This window comes from Anopheles gambiae, chromosome 3 (genome assembly GCF_943734735.2).
Source record: "Anopheles gambiae chromosome 3, idAnoGambNW_F1_1, whole genome shotgun sequence".
NCBI lineage: Eukaryota > Metazoa > Arthropoda > Insecta > Diptera > Culicidae > Anopheles > Anopheles gambiae.
Genome location: NC_064602.1, coordinates 88,476,978 through 88,484,742, shown reverse-complemented (window position 1 = coordinate 88,484,742; position 7,765 = coordinate 88,476,978).

Below are 7,765 nucleotides of genomic sequence, written 5' to 3'. Positions count from 1 at the left end.
CGCACATTGAATCAGCATTTTTCCACAGAGTAAACGCTTCATCGACCAATTCATTGCAGTCTCGTGGAGAAGGACGTATTCATGCTCGGATGTGTCCTCCAATTATGGCGTAATTATATCAACAAGACCTATCCCCGTAAATCAATTTAAAATAATGACAAACATGAAAGCGAACCATCCGCTCACTGCATAGTGGTGCAGTTGCACTTTCTCCCCCGAAATGCGGAACCAATCGCCTACAATTTCGAACCGTGACGAGGCACGGAAGGCAAAAGGGGTGAGTGGAACGGTAAGAAATAGGAAAAATAATACAAAACAGACAAAAAAGCAAAAACAAACCAATCTACAAGCGGCATACTGGCCCATGCCCAGTATAGTTTGCTCATAACGCATGGATTATTTCCAATTTTAGCTTGCACTCGAATGAATACAATTTACACAGCGTCAGCAAACGGTGGCACCGTGTTGGAAGCTGTTTTTGTTTTGTTTTAAATTTTCCTTTTTCCCGCAACGCATACATATGGATGTAAAAATGATTAATAACAGCACCCACGAGGTAATAGTCTGAGGTAATAAAACATTCCCGCAACCATTCGTGGGTTCAAACGACTGTGACAGCAAAACAAACCACGAAATATTGTTGCTGCTGGACGAGGTTTTGGGAAAGCTTCATATATTCATCCTCAATTGGGCTTTTTATGTTTGTTTATTTTTAAGCTCTCTTTATTTACGAGTCATTTCAATTACAAACCGCATTGCTTGTTGTTACATCTTAATTAATAACAACCCACTTCATGGTTAGTACTGCATAATTGAAATAAAGCTTTGACAACTTTAATTAAAGCCCTAAAATCATTTGCTCTTGGAAAAGTTTCTCTAATTGATTGGGATATGTTCAGCACACTACAGCAAACTCTTGATTTGATTTACTAAAATGTAATGATTGCTCGGAAATCCAATGAAAAAACTGATAGATAAACATTTGTTCGGGATGCTATATTAAAATGTATTACTTTTTATTTTTTTAGTAACGCTTCAGTTGAATTAAATGTTACAATGCCTGGGGGAGTGAAATGATACAGTAGTGAAATTGAAATGTAACAATATTGAGTCCACAAAAAGGCTCTTCTGGCGTCGAAACAACATGTTGAACTATTCTTTTTTTATGAATCGGGAACGCAGAATGATCAAAACAATGCACAATGATGCAAAATAAATTACCCATAGTTTGAGGGAGTGTTCATTTTACCCAGCGATAGAGTGGAAACAATACAAACACCCACAATATGTGCTCAACAATTCTAAAACAAACCAACCACAATAAACAAACAAACAAATCGAACAAGCGAAACCAACTGACAAACAGAAACACCCATAAATCCATCCCACCGTATCGTGCTGGCTGTGGCTGTGATTGCAACATAATGCAACTCGTTTGAAAACACTTTTCCACCGACCGAGCGGACGAGTGCGGTTTTTGAAACTTTTGCATTCAATCATCACCTTTCCTCGTGGGAAGTGAAGGATGGGGCGCCTCCATTAGTTGGTGGTTTTTCTCGTTCTCTTTTCTAAACTTTCACCTTCAAACACACAGCTGTTGATTCATGCAAAATCGTGAGATAAAAGCATGTAGTTTGTCCAGGAAATGGATCAAAGTGATTTAATTTGAAAAGAGTCGGTCACACGCTAACCGGAAGGGATAAGGACGGTTTGCCGGAAAAGTAAACTAATCCATAAACAAGTGGACATCTTCATTTGTAGAGCAGTGATACGGAGGGTCAATGCTAAGTAAACAGTGTCCTCTTGATTGTTTTGGGATACTTTGTGTCATCATCCTTAAAATCGGCTTGGTTGATGAGGTAAGGTAAGTGACTGTAGGACGTAAGCTGAGAACCTTGAATAGCCGGTGAGAAACGGAGCAACGGAGAGTGTCCGGCAGGTTCGGGCGTCAAAACTTTGCTCAACAGGAAAGACAAACAATCCCCAACTTGCTGTATTTGTTTAGCAAAGGGTACATCATTTAACGCCTGCTATTTCGAGGGAATCACTTTTCACCAGCAAACTGAAGACGGTGATCGACTTTGGGCACACATTTTCACTACCATTTAAGCTCTCTGTGTTGTACAAATAGAACCATCGGAGAGCTGCGGTTTTGCGACAGTGAGTCTGGAAAGTGTAAACCAAACAATTGCTCTTGAAAAAACGAAACATTGAAAGACATCCGAGCTTAGAGCAGACAAACTGGAAGCGAACATGAACCTTCCCGCTCACAGTACACCTCTCGTAAGCTGATGTGATTTTTAACGAGAGTGGCAAAAGCAACACACCAAAAAGCACGCGTCCTCGCTATGGTAAGCCACGATCAGGTGTTCGAGCAAATACTGTTTGTTTGTCTTGTTTATTTGTCGCACAGTTTTACTACATTGTGTGTTTTAATTTGCTGTTTTTTTCAGCTCCAGCTACACCAGGCCGCCGAATATGTTCTTTTCAAATTATTTAACCAAGCTGTACGGTTTGGTGAGGTGGAAAATGTGCTCTGACTTTCGGTGTCTCAGGACAACTTTTCCCAACACGAGCTGGGCATTCGATCTACGTGCAAAGACTGTTGAGCGAGCTCGCCGTAACGAGTTACCGAAAGTGCATTAACGCGTGTGTTATGTGACACGATTGCCAAATGTGACACGACAGCCTGAAGGTTTTTTTTATTAATTTTGTCTCTAGTAAATTCACTTCACCAATAAATGAAATAGCTCACTGGTAAATTGTATGAAAATGCCGCAAATATTGTTAAAATATGTGATAAACATGAATTTTTGCAGTGGTTTACAATTTTTAGATGTTTACAAATGCTCATCTCTTATGTAGGATATGTGCTGTCGCCTAAAAGTATGCAATTAGATGCTTTGTTTGTAACAGATCGGGCACCCTTTTTACGATTTTCCAATCATTTTATAAAACTCATTCTTTTTATGTTTTATGCAATATATTGGCACAGTTTGTAGAATATATTTATATTTAAATTAAACTATATACATCACTTAATTTTTTTTATCATTTTATACCTCATATTACTAATTTACCGCCGTGTATGAAACAGATTGAATGCCACTGGTGGATTCAGGATTTACCATCGAGAGCCTTTTAGTCAAAAATCATACAGGACGGCTGAATATTTACATCGTACAAGTACATAAACTTTTTTGAGGCACAAAATATCCAGCACACATCGGCAAAATAACTTAGTAAACCCTATAACGCAGTCAAGTATACATTGCATACATTTAGGCTTTCAGCAAGAGGGTTGATATTCAGTAGTGCTTCTGTCGGCATTGTATTTTTGAAATGATTTTGAATATTCGTTGGAAAATTAAACTATTCCTACGTAATATAAGCCTCTTCATGCTAGTTTCCGTTCGATGTGCAACAACTCTTCACTGTTGCACGTTCATCATAAAGTAAAGCCGCCTGCGATCCACACCGCATCGATTGCTGCGAAAATGAAGCTCCGTTCAAGTAGCATACCGCCCATTCAACGCTCAATGACTGCCGAAATTGGCTCACGCCCGATCCGATACAACCCCGCCAGCAAAGTCCATTTGAATCACGAACCCACTCAAATCCCGGTCTAGGTTTGATTCAATAAAGAGAAAGAGGAAAAGCTCGTTCCATGTCGTGCCGGTACGTAGCCCACACTGATTGAGTGTCTGTATGTGTGTGAAAGAGAGAAAGCGAACGCTGTCTCAACAACAACAAAAATGCATCCTGCCGTACAGCACGCCGTACAAAGATGTAGCAAACGGGCAGCGTAACGAGAGGGACGCACGTTCGGGCTCGTCCGGTGAACATACCGACGGAAAAAAAATAATCTGCAAATAAACAACGAACGCAAGCTCGTCCACAAACGATATCGAGCAGGTGATGATGAAAGAGCGTTCCGCACCGCCCGCAAATGTATTCCTTCTTGAATCGCACAGAGTGAGAGAGCGAACGAAGCAAAAAAAGAACGTTGATGCACCGCGATAAAAATAAAATGCATATAAATTGAAAAGGCAAGCCCGGATATTGAGCGGCGGTATAGTGCGGGGCGATCCAAACAGGAATTCCGGGTGACTACCCGGGAAACCTTTAGTTAGAGCCGGGGATTTTTTTTTACGAAGTTATTCTACAGCCAGCAGAAAATGGCTACATTTTTGCGTTGTCCGGGATGCTGAAAGAATGTTCCAAATGAAACCACCACTACACGTGGGAAAAACATTTGCACCCGTGCACCAAGCAACTCGTTTGCCAGCCAGGAAGCTTTCTTTGATGGTATGCATCTGCATCTGAAAATGAGGTTTTGCAGGTGCTGCAATACTGAGAAGTGCCGATTTTTCCGGAACAAAATGCTATTTTAATTTGGTTAAATTGATTAAAAGAAAACAATTTACTTAAGCAGCATACTGCATGCTTTTGCGTACTTTAAGGCTAAGGTATTGCATACTTTTAGGCGTTTTTAAGCAAAAGAGTCGAATTATCTACTTACAGGGTTTTCGAGGATTATATAGACATGTTCATCGAGTTGTAGATTCGTTCAGGCATATAATAGACTCTTTCAGCGCGATATAGAATTGTTCGGAAGTAGGTGTAGACATGTTCGGTTATACTGTAGAGCTGTCACTTTCGTACCCCTTGGACTACAAGTTGGATCATTCTCATCAGAAGGTAAACAAACGGTTTTCGAAAAAATATGCTTTTTTCAACTAATTTATGCATTAAACAGCTTGGAGAATGATTATTAGCTACTTTTAGGACTTTTAAGAATGAAAAATTGAACCCTGCGGCACAGTGTGTAAACAAAACAAATGACAGCACTACAGAATCGCTGAACATGTCAACGCCTACTTCCGAACAATTCTATATCTCGCTGAAAGAGTCTATTATATGCCTGAACGAATCTACAACTCGCTTAACAAGTCTATATAATCCTCGAAAACCCTGTAACAGTAACTGCAATTAAATTCAAAATGTACTTCAATAACTTATGTTTCATGCCCAAAAGTAATACGATGTCAAATTCACACTAAAAAATTAAAAATTACAACAATAAAGTTACTCTGGCTAGTATCACTTCAAAGCAATTCATCGCTCGGTTAGTCCTTATTAGCTGAGGGGTTGAATTTTTCCGTGTTATTATACACCCATGTAAACAGATTCATAGATATAATTATCCCTTTTTCTTGGTAAAGCAAAACACTGAGCTGATTCGGTTCGCACCTTTACAGCGGGCGAACGGATGAGTTAAAAATCCCAGCATGAATGTACCACCCTTAAACCCTGCTGAGCATTGTTTGACAAGGCAATTAAAAGTGTAAACGGTATCCTTTTTAGCGCCTGGTTTTTATTTTCCTTCCAGCTTTTTTTGTGTTTTGCAAAAAAGCTTCACCAGGTGATCGGATGAGTTTTGGTTAGCAAGAATGTGCTTTCGTGCCAAAGTAGGCGATGAAAAATTGCACCTCAAAATAATAAGCGCTGCTACACGACATGCTGCGTTGAGATACAGTGATGTGCATAAAAATATACACGTGCATGTGTAGTTTGATTTATTTTGATATTTTAGTTTATTTAAAATATTGATTGGCTCTTCTAACGACAGTGTGGCAATATCCTTGCATCGAAAAACACCAGGCTTACATATTTCGAAAGTTATGTTTCTTATAGTCCTATAGTCCAGGATTAAATTGAACAAGTTCTGTGGAAGTAAATCAATCTAAAATAATGAAGTTTAAGGTAGAAAGCGATGGTGTATTTCAATTAAGTTATTACGATACCACAAAAGTTATACTGCTTTCCAGTAAAAAAAAAATGTTGGCTAAATGTTTCTTAAATCATAAATAAGATCTAGTGTAATCCCAAGCGCCACAGATTAAACTTAAACGACTGGAAAATTGAATATCCATAGAAAAAAATAAAAGCTCCACAGCTTCATTGGTTTGATCAATAGATGGCGTATTAAAACTGATTATTATATTGCTATCCTTTTCTTGCAATGTGTTTCGGCAAGTTTCATCTTATCATGACCTATATAGCCTTCTAACTTTCCGAGCAAAAATCTATATAAATGGTCGTGTGGTCAGATACGTGGGTATCAACACCAACGACCATTACTCAAATCTCACTTGCTTCAGTGCTGGTGGTTTCTGTAGGAGTTTAGTATTTAAACAATCGTATTGCCGTTCTAGTTCTAGCGATGCATAACTTCAATCCGAAACCATACAACAGTATACAGAGGAAATGAGAAAGCTCTCCTCCAAGCGATGAAGTTCAAATGGTTGGGGTATCCCACCAACAGAGAGCGCCACCAGCTTTTTTGCTATTTTTAGAATGCATGAGTCGTTTGCCGTCTGCTAAACGAAGTCTTTCTATATTCCGTTTAGGTAGAGAACCTGAGTCGTTTAGAAGCCGTTTAGTGGTCGTTTAGTGGATTTGTGGCACTTGGGATCTGATGATTTGTTTTACCAACCATCTCTAAAGTCCTAATAACAATTTTGTATAAATCTCATTTTGCCAGTGTCTTCAAGAAATCCGTGGGGAATTAGACATTAAGACATTATGCAAACAAAGTAGCATTTTTTGCCGAAAAATGGTGATCCAATACGAAAATTTTAGTACATCATTAAACTGAGCCAAAAAATACACCACTCCCTGTAAATCAGTCTCGTGTGACAATTGTTAATTATACGTTTACTAAAGTTCACATTTTTTGCGTGACAAAAGACCCTATCCCTTGTGATCTTTTTTGCAGTGATTTATCCAAAGCGATGAGCTAAAATAAACCATACCGACCGAAACTTTACATGCTAAATGGCTCGCCCAAAACTCTTTTCTCAAGCTCATGCCGCTCATCAGTTCAACAGTTTGCTGGGTCCCATGCAACATTCCTCCCAGCGATCCGTCGGTAGAGGAGTGTTGGTTTTTATATGGTCATTCCTTCGCAAACAAAAAAACACGAACATCATCAAACTTCCCTCAGCTCAACCCTTCCCTGTTTGGCGAATCGTTTTGTTTGATGGTTTTGGCAGGAAAGTGCTCCCACTGGGGCAGAAAAACGAGCGAATTAAATTGTTCACTTTTTGTGCAGTTCAATGGGCAGTCGGGAGGGGAGCGGGGGGTGTTCAGAAACATCCGGTTTTCGTTGGTGTGCAAACGAAAGGGAGCAACATCAACACAAAAAAAGAAGGGAATGAACCCACAACGGGGTTGGATGAATTGCTCGGTTATAAATTAATTATTATGTTGTTTTCCCCCACCTTTTTTTTGTTGCGATGTTCTTTTAGTTTGTTTTCCGGGAAGCGAAACCTGTGCCCCTTTTACGCTTCGACACCTTCCGGCTTGGGGATCACCTGGGGACGTCCTGGGCGTTCTCATTTCCTCGCTACGGTACGGATTAATTGCGAGTGAAAGGGCTTACACACCCGTTGGTCGTACAAGGTGCTAGCGAAATTTTAAAAACCCTTTTCAACACTGCCAGCGGGTCCACTGGCATTCCCTCGCCGTCGTGCGCATAAGAAACGCTGCCGTTGCGTCGAGAACATGTGTGCTGATGTGGATCATCTCCTTTCCCAGACACAGACACGGGGAAATTAAAATTAACCAGACGGTCCATCATTTATGCACGGCCATTTTCGAACCACTTTTCAAGCCACCAGTCCGCCGGCTGCGGTGATCATCGGGGCGTTAATGGTTTGTGTGCGTGTGTGCGTGTGGGTACTGTTTGCTGAATGGATAA